At 33.7% G+C, this 16,596-nt stretch overlaps 1 protein-coding gene across 4 annotated transcripts in view; it reads right to left on the reverse strand.

The window, feature by feature from the left end:
- LOC128259569 (methylcytosine dioxygenase TET) overlaps positions 1-16,596 on the reverse strand; it is a 111,616-nt gene that overhangs the window by 13,269 nt on the left and 81,751 nt on the right. The gene's annotated exons all lie outside the window — the stretch shown is intronic.

Consider the following 16,596-nt stretch of genomic DNA (forward strand, 5'->3'; position numbering starts at 1 on the left):
ATTATGCCCGCTTCGTTCACATAATTTCAACTTGTTTTCAGTCGGCGAAAAACGCCGGGCACAACATGTAAAATTTATGTTGCCCACGATTTATGCGCAATTTATTTGAGCAGCCAAATCCGAAAACAGAGGAAAAATGTTGCAAAAATTCGTAGCAACAGCTGCGGTTGCCATTTGTTGTTGTCGTTGTTTGTAGTTGTCGTTGTAGTTGTCGTTGTGGCCGCTCGCCATTAAAGGCTTTCAAAATTTATGTTCATAAAAGAGTCGAGTTGTCTCGTTTCTTCTCGTCGTTTATTAGTTTTATTTTGCTGTTGTTTTTTTCTGTTTTAGCCAAGGGATGCAAAAGTCGTATGGAGAAGGCAAAAATAGTTTTACGCTGCTCTTGGCAGGTCAATCGATATAATGTCAGGTCGTATATTTTTGCTTAATGCTGGAGAGTTTTCTTTTGTGGGCAAACCTGACACTATTTTTGCACCGGGGAAGCCGTACAAAGTTGAGAAAAACAGGAGAAGCATTTAATTTAATTTTGTTTGCAGTAGACATGCAAAGTTATTTTTGTTAAATTATTTACATATAAATGGGTTAGATTTTTTTACAAAAACTACAAATAATAATCTTATTGTTGGTTTTTTTTTTTTATCATTTTTTTTTTTTTTATAAATGTATTAATTTATTCATTCAAAAACCTTATTCATCCAATTAATGATGCGTTGCTCTTCAAATATTGAAAGTGCTGGCTGTGCAAATATGAATTTACACAAACAGACGACCAACTTTTATGGTTATTTTTTCAACAAGCCGTTGAGAAGCGGAATAAATCCAAGGGAGAGGAAGTCGTATAAATAAACATTGGGTCTGTCGTAAATTTCTTGCAATAAATCAACACAAAACTCCTTGGGTCCAGGGCAAACAAATATTTCTCGAAATATTTCTGCTAATTGCGAAAGGCACAAATCAAAAATGGCCCAAAAAGGCAGCATCCAATTAATGTGGCTTATGTGGCAGGGAATTTTATGCAGACACAGACACACAATAAACACGATTTGCATACATGGCCAGCAAAATGGCAGTCAAAGCAAATCGTTTGTGCAAATTGGCTGCAATAAAGTGATTTATATTTTACACATGTGCGAAATAATATTTGCCACCTTCTCTACATAGATATATACAAATATATATTGTATGTATGGTATGTGTCGCATAATGCTATGCAAATAAATCCAACAATGCGAGCTGGTAAATTCGAATTCCTCTCCTTATCTCTGCTTTCCCAGGTGGCAACGAAGCAGCCAAATAACTTGAACAAACATTGGCCAGGAAAAAAGGAAAAAGGTGAGGGGGCGATGGTGATGGTTTTCCCTCTTTTGCTTTCTAAAAATATTTGCATTGCAAACATCGATGGGGCTACCAATCGCAGGTGCAAAATTAAAATAAATTTGCACGCAATTTCCAATTTAAAATTGCCAATTATTTTTGCTTACATTTCGTTTTTTTGGTGTTTTAAAAGCAAACAATCCCAAAGTAAATACAGCTACAAATGAGCGCATAGCATTAGGATGTTATAGGTACAAATAAATATTTCACAATTTTCATGGTAATTCAATTTAATAGTTTTTAACAGAATTAAAAAATGTTTTAAATTAGTTTAAACGGGTCTTAAACTATTTTAAGAATACAAAATGTAGAGGAACAAAAAATATTTCATATTTTCAAATATCTTCAAACTACTCGCAATTTTCATTGAAATTTCATAAATTAATATTAGCATAACTAGACTTTAACTAAAATTAATTTGAAACTATTTTAAGAATACAAAATGTTAAAAACAGGATTTTTATTGTTCCAAAGAATAGTAAAATTCTTATTTAAAATTAAATGAATATTTTTTTGACTATTTTCATTCACCAAAAAATGTCAGCTTCGTATAATAATTATAAATTCCTAAGTCCATGCCAATTCTATTTTTTTAAGCTCCGCTGTATAATATAGACCCTCCTAAATATTAGCATTGAAGTATTAATTAAACTTTTGCAAACATTGGCGAAAACATTTGCTTAGACATCGGCAAACAGATAAACAAACACGGCGCAAATGAAAAATCGTAAAGAAAGTAAATAAAATTTATTTTCAGACCCGGGTTCTTGGGTAAATGTTTTTCTAGTTTTTCTGCGCTGTGTTTAATGCATTTTCCCCACTATTTACCCAGCTCATAAAAGTTAATTAAATTTTTATGATCGTCCCGTTTGCATCGCGGCAAATATTTGTTTCTTGGTAAAATAAATAAAACGTTAAAGAAAGATGGCACCGCCGGAGATAAATATATGTGTGCATATGTGTTTGTGAGTATCCGTGTGTGAGATAGTGAGAGATTAGTGAGTTGCAGTTGACACAGCTACAAAAACAAAAAAAAAAACAAGAACATGAACATGAACAGCGGGCAATGGCCCTCAGCTTTCAGTGTTTTCCCACATCTTTTTCGCTGAGTGTTGAAAAGAAAATTGCGCGCTGAGTAAACAGCAATTAGTTGTGTCTCTGTGTGCGTTTATTCCCTGTGTGTGAGTGTGTTTTTTTAATGTGTGTTCTTAATGCTTGTGTGCGTTACATCGCCTTGATAAGCAGCAAACGAAACGCAGCAAAATAAGGTTAAGTAAAGGTAAAAACCTTGGTAAGACACTCACCAAAAACATTACTCTTATATTCTGATATTCGAAACTCATGAAAATTTTAGGTTAATTATTAGAAAGAACAATTTAGTCATTTTATGCCTGAACTTTACCAATATAGTCGCGATCAAATCCCTATAATGATTTTAAATTCTTATTAATTCTTTATACTTTGTTTTCTCCTTTAACTTAAGCAATTAAGTAACTTTTATTCATTTCCGTATTTATAATTACAAGATTACTTGATATTCAAAATCGCATTTGTCCCCTTCTATATAGAACATATGGTAATTCCGCTATAAACACAGCCTGATATTGTTGCTAAGCACAAACTATTTTACTAGCTACACCCGTGCACCCGTCCCACTTTCACGCTGATAAGAGTCATATAACACCTCTCTCGCTCATTGTTTTTTGTTTTTTGTTTTTGGTTTTTTATAGTGTGCCTGCATGGCCGTCATAAATTACACACATAACAGAGAGTATACAATATAAATTATTTACATGTCCCCAAAGTCAAAGTCTGCTGATAAGGCGCACTGGAAAGAGGGAGAGGAATAAAAAACAAATCAACGGCCAAAGAAAAGAAAACAAGGTAAAAGACAGCGAAAAATAAATAATAAAAAAACGCAGCGAGTAAATTGTAAATAAATCAAATATTAGTTATCGCTAACGTTGCCTGTGCGTTCTTTATTTATTTTAAATGTTATCAGCAGTCCATTTATCTTGTGTCATGTCGGAATTGTATTGGAAAATGAACAACAAAACAGGTAGGGGGAAAGAAAAAATTAATTAGAACTCGAAAGATGGTATTTATTTATTTTTATTAACTATCTGATGTCTGAAAATGGGAAAAGAAAAAAATCAGTTGCACGAAAAATAAATGAGATTGAAGAAAAAACAATGCAGGAAATGTGAGAAATTTTCTTGTAATTTTATTATTTTATATCTAAAAATGTCTAAAATTGGGAAATATTCAGTTACAGGAAAATAAATAAGATAAGATAAAGCAATGCAGGAAACGTATACAATTCTCTTGTAATTTTCGATTACGATCTAGGTGCTGACTAAACTGTTTAAATATTTACAATTTGGAGTTCAGGACCTCAGGATACACATATCCCATTTTGGGATAATGGCAAGCAATTAAAGCTAATCTTTATCGGGCACATTCTGCTTATACTGCAGAATACTTCATTTTGGACTCGCAAGCACCATTTGCTCTAACGGCAAATGCAATTTCTATGATTGCATCCCAGCATCTCGTACTCGCAATCGCCTGCATTTTCCATTTTCCATTTTCCTGGCTCTGGTTTTTCGGTGTTTCCCCGTTCTTAATACTCCATTCTTATGCTCGTTTCGCCCTTCTCTCTATATTTCGCTTGAAACACCTTTGGGCTCCTCAAATATTTAACTTGTATTTCGTATTCATGCTAATTTTGCATTTTCCACAATTTTCCCGCCCACTTCCACCACCCATTCCTTGGCCCCCATGTATGTGCACAGAATGTGTTTTCTTCTCCCGTTCACCGTTCTCTCTTCCATGTCCTGCTTTATTCCATTCCATTATCCTGTAGCTTTTTGGAATGGCTATGCTGGTACACAGAGAACATTTTTGTACATTTTAAAATCAATTCAATTAAATTAGATATATGATATCGTTCCATATGCTGGGTATTATAGTTATAGTTATTTTGAATGCATTTATTTAAATATTAAGTTTAAAAAGAAAACAATTTTTTTTAGACAGCCAGAAAGCAATAGTGAAAAAACTTCTTGAAAAAGTATACATTGTTTAAATTGGTTTTCGAACTAATATTTAAAGTAGAATAGTAGAGCTATGTAGGAATAAAGTAATCAAAGGAAAACATTAACTGCCTAGGAATATAAATCCAAAACAAAGAAAATTACTAAATTTTCATACAAAAATTTAAAATTTATAACCTATTTAATCAGTATTTCTGGCAGTGTTGCTCAGTTTCAGGCTCTTGAGTTTCTTGCGGACTGTCTGGTTATATCCTCACACACACACACACACTGTCGTATAAGTAATTGCAACTGCATGTGTGTGCTGTACTGTAATTGTACGTGTCGAGTGTGCGCCGTTGAGCAGGCTACACTTTTTTTCCTCCTTTTTTTAGCTGTCTTGTTAGCATGTGTCTGTGTGTGTGTCGAGGGCTTCTTCTCGACGCTTGTGTGTGTGTGTGTTTTATTCAATTTAGCTTTCAATTAGGCTGCAATTGTTCGTCCATCGCACGGACAGTTGCATTCGTAAACAGCTCGCTTCTGCGGCAGCTTAACTAAAATCGAAATAATCCACCGACATGACATTTGCCCCGAAGAAATGCCAGACTTATTCAATTTACGCCTTCTAAATTATTAAAGTTTCAGTAAGTCAATATCGAGAGGGGCCTTTCATCGAGCCATCATTGATTGCATTCACTTCCATTTCCACTCACATCATCATTTTGATTGCATATTTGCGATAAATTAAATTGAAAAAGGGCGGTGGAAAAACACATTTACTGCGGGCTTAAGTGGAATGGTCACTGTATAATCAGTGAAACAAAAGGTACATTTAAGGTACAAGGTTAAAAAAATGTGTAAAATTTCTGGTTTCCCATAATATGCTATTAAGAAAACCACACAAATTAGATTGCATTTTTAACTGCTTATTTTCATACTCAATAATTAGTTTTTATCTGATCAAAAGGTTTTTATTAAAATGTTATGAGCAGTTTATGTACCTAAACTTTTCACTGTTTAACTTTACAAAAAAATGTCATCAAACAAATATTAATACGATCAAAATTACCTAATTTATTTTAATCTGCATGAATTTTTCAAAAATGATTGGCAGATTAAAATTTGTGATTTATTAAATTTATTCGGTACCCATATATGTACCTAAGTTTTAAAATATGTTGGTACTCCGATCTAAAACCCTTCCCAACACTGTTACTAAAACATTACGGGCTGGTAATCAATAGAGCAAATATTTGCAAAAGCCGAAAAAGGGTAAGCAGACTTTACATTCCTAAAAGTCATTTGGAAATGGATGGAAATGCTTGTTATATAATGCATTTCGCTTTACTCCGCCCCCGCTAATTTTTGTGTTTGGTTTTTTTTTTGCAAAAAACTTGTTTGGATGCTCTGTCCCTGTTTCTTTCTTTTTGCCTCCATCTATCTCTGTCTGCTCTGGACTTTTTTTTTGCAGCGTCAGCTTCGTGCTGCCTTGTTTTTGTTTTAATTATTGCCAGGCATGCCATTAATTTTGGCATGTCGAGTCGTTAACGAATTCCTTGGCAATTCTTTTTTGCTCTTTCTTATTCCTCTCCTTTCTTTTAGTTCCTTTTATTTATATTCCACTCATTTTTTTGGCACGCCATGGAACTTCTATTGTTCTCCTTTTAGCGCTAATTTTTTGTTTGCTGTCTTTAATCAGTTTTTAAGCTGGCGTTGCTAATTGTTGCATATTTAGGAAATACTTGCTGTCATCTCGCAAATAAATAATTACTTATGCATGTTCACCTCACAGAATGCAGTTTCTTTTATTTTTATTTGTATTTGTATTCATTTCACATTCGGTCGAGAGTCCTCGGAAGACTTTGGCATCGTCGTGACAAAAGTTAATTACAAAGTTTGCAGCGCGGAAACTGCCAAATGAACACGAACAAAGCGGAGCCCCAAAACGAGGATAGCATGCAACAGCAACACTACAACACTGCAACAGAAATTGCTACTGCAACAGCAATGCATTGCAAGCGATACTGATCCACTGGTGCACGGAGAAATATTGTCACATAAATTGATCAATATTACTTTTGTCCTTTGGAATAATAAATAAAAATAATAAAAAGTATAAGTATTTTACGAACTCGTTATTGGCGCCCAACGCGGCATGTTTGGACTAGCCCATGTAAAAATAGAACAGGTTTAATAAGTCAAACTAAATATTGATATCTGTAATATCTGTAATTTGTGATTCCAATCTGATATTTTTTAGATTTAAGCATATGTTTTTTTTGAGTGCTTAGCCAGAGAATACCCAGCACCAACAACGTCACAGGCAGTTAGGCATTGTGGATACACATACACATCGCCATCAATTGGCACACACGCACACACACTCTTACACTCGGGCCAAAAACAAGTGACTGGATCGCATTGTACAATAGAAAGTTAGCACAGCTCGTCGAAACTCGACTTTGAGGCAGGAATGGGAAATGGAAAATGGGTTTTGGGAATGGCAATATGGGAATGAGAATGGGAACGGGGACTTCACTCTACTTGTTGGATTCGCAGGGAAGATTGTGTGCATCCGACAGTCGAAAGCCGAAAGCGATCGCAGATGTCGGCACTTGACACTAGTGTGAGAAATTTGTCATGATGCAGTTTAAAATGCAGTTGAAATAGTAGAGAAAGGGTGAAAAACTCTGAAATAAGGAAAAATAGTGTAAACAATCTATCTAAATTAGATTTTATTGTTTAAAATCGGTTTTATAAATAAATTCTAAGATTTATAAAATTGGTTCTTGTCCCATTTGTTTGTATATATGAAAATTATATTTTAGTTGTCAATTATTTATAGTTACAAATTTATTATATTCGTTCGAAAGACATGCAAAGGATAGCTCTTCTGATTTACACATTCAAAGGGTTCTTATTCACTTATGATTTTATTCCACTTACGTATATTAGAAATCATGTATGCTGTTCAATTTACCGAAATTGCCAAGTTCATGCTAATTTCGCCTTTACTCAAAGTCTTAATGGCAAATTAGAATTGTCTGTCATAAGCCATTTGTTTGAATAGAAAACTCATTAAATGTGCTCTCGAATCGAGTGGAATATTGTGGGATATTACAATTTATATGCCTGAAATGTTGGCCAAAATGCTGTTGGCTTAATTACTTGGCTTACTAAATACAAAGTAGCCGTACTGCGAAGAGGCGTTGCTTTCGTTTGGCAGCTGCTGCGAAGTATAAACAATTATGCTAAAATGCAATATTTACGGCCTCGTCGACTGTTATGCTAATCACGTTGTTTATGCTGCGAGAGTGTGTGTGTTGTGTGTGGTGTGCTGGGCTGTGTTGTGTGTTGCTGTATTGTCGATTGCATTTGCATACAAATTGCAATGTAGACGAAGAAGCAGCAACAAAAGCCACAAAAGCAGCAAAAACAGCAGCCACAGTGCAGAACAAGTCTCGCATAATTACAAGCAGAAGGAGAAGATTTTTAGCAGGCAAAAATACATACATTTCCTGTCTGCCGTTGCATTTTATATTTGCATTAATATTGGCATTTTTAAACCATATTTTTATGGATTTAATTGGCCACTGAGAAAACATTGTTATGCTGCTGATGTGTATATTTAAAATAAATACAGGACTGCAAACAATACGTGGTTAAGCCACGGCTTATGATATTTTCTGTAAATCTCCAAGCCTAAGCTGTATATATTTACTAATTTGAAGGCATATAAAATTGTAAATTAATATTAAACATAAGTCTGCATACACTTCTTATTTTTAAATTACAAAAATAGTTAAGTTTTAAATAAGATAGTTTTTTACTTGCATTTATCTTATTTAATAGCTTTAAAAGTAAAAGATTTCTAATTTTAATATTTGAAGCTTTTAAAATCTCATTAGTGTTTATAAACAAATATTTATTATTCAACTTTTTTTTTCTTCATGTGCTCATTTTGCTTTCAGATAAACCATTTTAATTGAGTATTGTCTGCGATAAGTAACCCAACAAAAACTGACTCAATTCGTGTTATTGGAAAAAGTAAATTGAAGCAGTTGTGTGTTTCCTACTCGTTTATTTATCCTTTTTAGCTGCACGCGATGATTTAATGCCTTGTGCCACTTCATTTTCAGGCTGTCCTGGCCATATTTAAATTATTATTATGCCGGGCCATAACAGCAACAACGACAACGACAACAACAGCAACAGCAACAAAGTCGACGGCAAAAACATAATTAAAAACTTGTCTTCAATTGCCATAAATTCACGTCAAAGAATCTCGTTGCTAAAGTTGCCAAATACAATTTTTTTTGTACGCTGCTCTACTCTGCTTTCGTTATTATTATTATTTTTTACAACAATCTCTTTGCCTGGCCGGCCTGAAAATTGAAGTCATTATTATAATACTAGTTTGTGTTAGTTTTTCTGTACTTTTTTTTTTTTGTTAAGTAAACAAGTTTTGTGGCTTGGCCGCGATTTGGCCAAGTGGAAATGTAAGTATTTGCAAGCGTTTTCCCCGCTGATTTCCCACTTGGGTTATTAGATCAACTTGGCTAATTGCCGGCATATAATTTTATATATACACAGATATTTGTGAGTCATGAATGGGGAAGCTTTTAGCACACGGGTTACTTATTTTGCCAAACGGAAATGCCAAACTGGCAGCTTTATGTGAACGCTTTTTTAAGAGGTAACTAAAACTTTAGTTTATACCGCAACTGCTGAGCAATTTGACACCATGAATCACTTTTATCTGATTTGCTTATTTACTCGGCGTATGTCTATTTTTAAGTGCCTTTGGCGAATGGCATTTATGATTTGATGAGCTGCGAGCGTTTAGTCATTTAACGAGTTAATGTTTTGCACATCAATTGGAAGTCAAATTAAGTGTTTTTCTAATGAATCGAGCCATTTGCATATTTCAATTGAGTGACTTTGTTTGCAGCATAAAACTTGTTTGGTCAACAACATAATAAGTATGTAATTTATGCTCGATAATTGCTTACAAGCTATAAAGTTGTTCTAGATTTTCTAGATAATTTTTTAATTTTCTTCTGAGTTTTATTTATTTTTGATGTATTTTTTTAGCTGTCGTTAAAGAATAATTAATTTGTGTTTCCAAACCTAAATGAACCATAATTTGTAATGAAAATTTCAAAGAATTTAGGGTACATATAATTTGTATTAAACTAGTCTTGGATATTTATTGGGTTGTTTTGAACGACTTAATCAAGTGTTATTTATACTTTCACAATATTTCCTCATTCGTTTTTATAGCCCTGCCAACAAATTTGCCAGTAATAAAATGTTCAAACAAATTTTACCCAATTTGTCTTCATTTATTTAGCATTTTTTGCACCTCCCTCGCCTCGATTATTGATTTACATTCGATTTTACCCCACTCAACATTCGTTTGGCACACCTGTGTGTGTCGGTTACCAAGCTGGGCACAAAAATAAACAACAACGAAATCAAAATAAACTTTTTTCCCTCGCTTTTTTTGCTTGGCAACGCCAAACGTCAAAAAAAGACTACAATTAATTTGTATGGGTACAAAAACTGAGTAAATAAATATGAGAAATAATAAAAAAAGGGGAGCAAGCTCTAAAAAAACGAAAAGAACGGCACGCGAGTCGGTCTATCAATGGCTAGGGGTCTTTAAAAAACCCCCCAAAAAGCAGTGGCCTTAGGCTAACCAAATATAAAAAAAATATAGAAAAATAAAAAAACATTCTAAAAGGGGTAAAAAAATATGCTTTGCAAGTGTTGATGAATGAGTTTTTGGTTGATATAGCTGAGGTCGTTGTTGCTGCTGCTGTTGTTCATATGCTGTCGTTGTCAAGTGCATAACAAAAATAACAATAACAAGAAAAAAAAGGGTGAAAATCAACGACAACTGGCAACTACAACCAAATGACTAAATTTACAATTGTAAAAAAAAAAAATTGCAAAAAAAAAGGTTGTAAAAAATCCGCCTGGTTGCTGTTGTAAAATGTGCAAAATGTCAACGACAACAACGACGTCACAACACAGTTTTTTTCATTATTTTTTGCAATCTTTTTTTTTTGTTGCTGTTATGTGAATGTTAAATTTTCAGTGTGCGAGAGTGTGTAGTTTAAAGTTTTGCTTGTATATTTTTGCGCGCTGTGTGTGCTTTGCGTTTATTGAACTCGCGACGCGGCATGAGGTTAATTGACCTCGTGCTTAATGCAAAAATAAATATAATTTTGTACAGCAACAAAACAGCAACGCGAGACAACAGCGACTACGAAAACGAAGTCAAATGAAAAAGGGTCGCAGTTGCCGTGTAGTTTGTGTAGTAAGAAGTTTAAAAAAGAAGGTAAAGAGCAAAGCAAACAAGTCAAAATGAAAACACGTTTAAAGTGTTTAACATACAAACTGATATGCGCAAGTATGTGAGCAGTGATATGTGCCTGTTAAGCCGAAAGAATAAGGGGTACACAAAGGGTTAATGGGGCAGTTGGTCAGCCCTGGTGTAATTCATAAAGTAATTATATTCAGGGGCTTAAAATATTATAAATATATGATCTTTATTCTCAATTACTTTATATGATAATGGTTGTTATCTCAAAAATATAAGAAACGGCTAGGACCGTTACAAAAACATTTAAAAAAATTATTTTGTATAATTCTGAGCTTTCAATGTTTATATTTTGAGTCTTCCTCATTAAAAAAATAAATTTTCAAATAAACTAAACTAATAAATTTATGCTAAAAAAAGTGGGGTAATAATTCGTTTACTCCCCCCAAAATAATACCCAATGTAATGTCTTCTAAGCCAAATATTTTTCCAAGACTTCAATTGCATTTACATAGATATAATAACTCTGACACTCGAGACTATTTAATATGCTTGTCACACGGGCACCCACATTCAAATCCACTGAATGAATATTTAAAAATTTCATTAACTCCAAGTCTATGCAAATGACAGCAAAATCAATATATGCCACACCCCAAAATCATTCAAAAATTGGAATTCTAAAAGCAAAGAAAACGAAATTGTTTTGCATTATTCTTTTGGCCCCCGTTTCTTTTGCTCAAATGTAATGTATATATTTGTTTGTTTCTAGCTAAAATAAAACGTTTGCCTATTTTTGGTTCATTGAACTGCTGCGAATTTAGAAACTTTCCGAATTAATAATGAATAATTTATATTTAAAATTTATGACCTAATAAATTGAGGTATATTTAATGGGGAATTTACTGTGATATCATCTTTCCGATTTAATTCAATTCGATTCAATTAAATGTTTGAGAGACAAACGAGAGATGAGATATAATAAATCTAGTGATATTATTCCATATTAAATGCCACGTGACAAGCATAATTTATTTGCTAAGGTTAATGCCTTAAATTCTCTTTAAAAATGCAAAATAGCTTTTAATTATGCATAATTATTTCGGTTAGCTGAGAGTCTAATTAAACACAATTAAAATGGTTCTTTTGTGGGTACAAAAAAATGCAAATGAGGAAGAGAAGTGGCCAAAAGATGGAGGGGTTCAGTGACCGCCGAATAAGTGAACTTTTGAGGCTCTCCAAAAGAAAGAGGTCTTTAATGTGAAGTTAAGAGGCGGATCAACTTGAGATCTAAGTGAAGAGCCCCCGAAATCCAGGATTTATCTTGTTATTTTTTGGGATTACACTCGAAATCTGGTTCTAGTCTGTTCATTGCGTGGCTTATCCCACGTCATTAAGTTACTTAATCACTGTATTTAATTTCCTTACTGGCCGGCTCATTATATCGTCGAGTTACTGGAGAGTAAAGTGGATTTGGGAAATGGAGAATGGGGACTGGGGCTTTCGGGATTTAGAAAACCCGATGTGAGTTGGAGCGTATTAAGAGATACTCGCACTCGCATGAATCACTCATACCTCCGTTTTGGCCAGCTGGTTTTGGCCTTTTCCTCTCTCTCTTTTGCTTCACTTCACTTTACTTTACTTTATTTATTTTGCGGAAATGTTTTCCTTTCCTCAACCGTTTACACCAGAAACTCGTTTCGCTAATTGGCCCCAAAAACAAAGAGCGGCACAAAAAATACGAATAAATTGGCGACAGACATTAAGTGACTTGTCTTGTTAGCCCGATTCCGATTCCAATTTCAATTCCGATTCCGATTCCTATTCCGATTCCCACTCCTTACCAACCATCGCCGATTTGGGTTAAGCACAACGCAAGTGTCCAAGAACTTACCTGCAAGGGAAAGCGAAAAAAGTGTTAATTAGTAAAAGTTGTCTGCTGGCCAAGTGAAATCAATAAAAAGTGCTTATCAAATATGGATGCTTAAGTGCAATTGCAGCAGAGAGAGAAAAAAATGATCGATATATGTTGGGAATTGTCCTTATAAGGTTTTATATAGATATATTATGAATGTACATTTACTTCAAAAATACATTTGATGTATATTTTATAATAATTCATTATAAATTAATTAATTATAAATGAATGAGTGGTTCTTTCTTGATGCTGTTTTTTGATAAAGTATGTAAGGTATACTCTACAATAGTAAACAAAATAAAATAATAATAAAATATCTTTCTTCTACAGTTTTTAAATCGTATCTGTATCTCAAAATTCAATTTTGATATATGACAGTTTTGAGAAGAGGTTTCATATAATTTTACAATTGAATTTTAGAAAAATATAATTTTGAGAACTTGCTTTTAAGTGTTGTGATATTATTTTGATCCCTAATACCATATAATATTGATATATTTTTAATTTATATAAATATAATTTTGGTGTTCTATAATTTTGATTATAATTAAAAACTCTAGTTTAGGGTTTCCCTTAGTTTTTCTCCCTGTGTAGATTTAGCTTTTGGGGTTATGTGCCCCCCGTAATTATATAAATCGATTGCGATTTATAGGAAAATACTCTGTAAATTCGAAGGCCAGTTTCGGATGGGACAAAGGAGAACCTCGGGTTGTAGTGGTTATCCTTGAAATAGTACAATGCCTGCTCAACGCGGAGGCTGCGACGTCGGCTGCGACTGCGCGCTGCTGCCAAGGTAAACACTGTCATAAGGTCGTGCCGGTGCGAAAGAGAGGGGGAGATACTCGAGGAAAGAGACGGGACGAGAGCATAAACAGGCTCCAGAAAGAGAGGGCGAGAGTGGACATTAAAAAAATGGGAAGAAGACAAACTGCTTTCAGATTGAGAATCAGATTCTTTTCTTCTTCTCTTTTTTGCTCTTTGTTCGCTGGCATGAGGAACAAAAATAAAAAAAAACAAAAAAAAAGAATGGGAAACAAAGAGAAAGAGACTGAGCAGCAACAACAAAACTCGATTAACTCGACATTAATTTTAATTCGACATTTGCCTGTTCCTTAGTTTACTTTTTTTATTGTCCTCTTTAAACCCTATTTTATGTTGAATTTCTTTTGATTTTTTTTTTTGGTTTCTTTTCTTTGTTTCCCCGCAATTAAATGCTTGGTTTTTGTTTTAATTTTGAATTTTATTTTTTTTCGTCTGGCCCTCTCCATTTGCCCTCGAGTGTCTGCCAAAATGCAAAGTGTTTTTTATTAAACGAGTTCTATTTCCGTTTTCGGCTGACTTTAACGAGGGATCATAAATCATCGAGAAGTCTGTATTTCCACCTTTCAAGCAAATGGATCTCATTTTCAGTCCTCAGCAGATGCAATCAATGGAGCCATAAAAAATATCTAAAACCAATTCATATTTATATTAACGACTTCCTTTTTAAGAAGAAGAAATATTGTAATAGAATGTGGACATTCCCACTAATTAGGTAATTTATCTCAGACCCGCAGGTTGTAAAAAACTATAAATAATACGGGAAGCAAGGAAGTGTTGTTTTTCTGTAGAGAAAATCATAGCTCACATCTTCAATATCTCTAAAATATATTCAGAACTGTATTATAATAATAATTTCAATAAAAATGTGTTCTGCAAGTAAGTAAAAGACTTTTTGTCTAGTTAAAAATCGCTAGTAAAAAAGACATGTATTTCAAAAATAGTTTACACCTTCCAAAAGTGGAAATCAACTCCAAAATCTTTTCAAACCCACAACAATATTTATTTTTTATTAGAAACTTAATGAAATATTATTGTCTAGTGAATGAAAGCCTTTAGTGCGACTAATTAATTTCGCAGACAACTTCCTTCACATTGAAAAAAAACCATTAAAATGGAAAATGGTTTTTTGGAACCCCAACCCAAGATTCCTTTGCAAAAAGTGCAGTTAAACGATGCAGGAATAATTGATTCGCTCATCGTCGCGGCGAATGTGGCCATAAAAAGTGGCCAAGTGTTTGGGCCAGGTTCTTGGACACCTTCTTTATGTGCATTCCCATGATTCGAAGAGGTTAAGACGGGGGATCTTACGAACCAATACTACAACCTAGAGAAGGCGAGACTTTCGAGGCTGTGTGTCGGGGTCACGTAGACCCCATTTATATCAAATTATCTTACCATAATAATGAATTGTTGGCAATTATAGGCATTATCGTTATTTATGGCCCTCGAAGTCGTCGTCTTTGCATTTTCCACGTCCCAAGGGAGCCCTTAAGCCCTGGCAGACATAAAAGTAAATCTAATTAAACGAGAATGCCTTACGATCCGACGTCAACAAATAGAACCTGTGTACTAGTAAATGGTCAATGTTTTATAGAGAGCATTTCGTACACGATTCGGAATCGGATTCAATCTGTGTTACTCATTGTAATTGGCAACTTCCGCTGCGCAAGGCGGAATTAATGAAATGTCTTCTCAAATCGGCATTGAACAACTAATTGAGTGAAACACTAATTGCCCTAGAATTTTCGCTCGGAAAGCAAAACAAAAACAAACGAAATGATGATAAGGGGCAAAGTGTCATAAACATAAACATTCGGTTGAAGGCAATTTCGGTAGTGATAAGCGTTCTCTATTTGGTAATATGATGTATGATATGACTAGAATTCAAGGAGAAATAGTGAAATACGATGGAAGATTCCGGCAGAATGGCAAGGAATTTTTGTTTTTTTTTTAATTACCCACTTGTTTTTATGGACTTTTTAGGGGGTTACCCTTGTAAACTGCTATCATATTTTTATGGCAGACACTTTTTTTATTTAATGTAGACTGAGACAATTTTCCGTAATTGCTTAACAAATATTTCCCTAAATAATAACACCCCAGCTGCAAATTAAATGAATGCTCTTTGGCTAATGGCATTTCCTGTTTCGATTTAGTTGCCAATCAAGCCATGAATTGTACTTTTTCCTTGCACTTTCATTCAATTTAATACAAGAGGGTCTGATTTTGTCCGTTTTCACCCAGCTTCACATCCCTCTTCAAGGCTTTATTAGAGATTGCGCTTTTATAGCCCATTTCCTGTGCGTTGACTTAGTCGGCAACAAAGAAAATCAATCAGCCAACGAGAAAAGAAACAAACCGAGAGAAAAATGCTAATCAAAATAGTCTATTTTGATGATAATGAGAAACGAAGGGCAAGGGAAAAATAAATATAAATAAATGTACATAGCTAAATGACCGGCATTAAAATATTTATGTGAATGTCACACACAAAATTGTTTTGTTCAGCTGTCAAACTTCAACAGAAATAACACAAATCAAGTATGCAAAATAGGCAAAATGAAGCTAATAAATTTATTTTAATTTTGGGGGTTTTTTAGTACCTCTTAGTTATTAACTCTAATGATAATTCGTGTTAGTGGCAGCGATTCATTTACTTTATTTTAGCTACAAACATTATTTGTTTATCTTTAAGGAAGATAAATCCTTTTTTTTTATAATATATATTTCTGCCATTGGATTTTTTAAAATTTATTTTTTAATCATTTTAATTTTATTATTGTATTCTTAAGTATTTTTTATAATTTAAGAGGTATTTTTTTAGCCCCACGTTCATTTGAAAACCATTTTCGTTGTCACTTGAATTTAATTAAAATGAATGCAAATGCAGAAACCATAAAGTTGAAAGTTTATTTGCATTGTTATTGCAATTTTGTGTGATTGTCACTTGAATTGTTCAGTGTTGTTACTGCATTTTTGTTGACCATTATTATTGTCACATTTTTTTTTGGATTTGAAGCAAAGGCATTTGTTATTTTTTCGACTTGGCTGCGGTCTTGCGGCGGCCGCCTTCGGCATTAAATGAAAATTTATTTCACTAGTCGAGTATGTGAAAATTG

Source organism: Drosophila gunungcola (assembly GCF_025200985.1).
Source record: "Drosophila gunungcola strain Sukarami chromosome 3L unlocalized genomic scaffold, Dgunungcola_SK_2 000005F, whole genome shotgun sequence".
Classification (NCBI taxonomy): Eukaryota; Metazoa; Arthropoda; class Insecta; order Diptera; family Drosophilidae; genus Drosophila; species Drosophila gunungcola.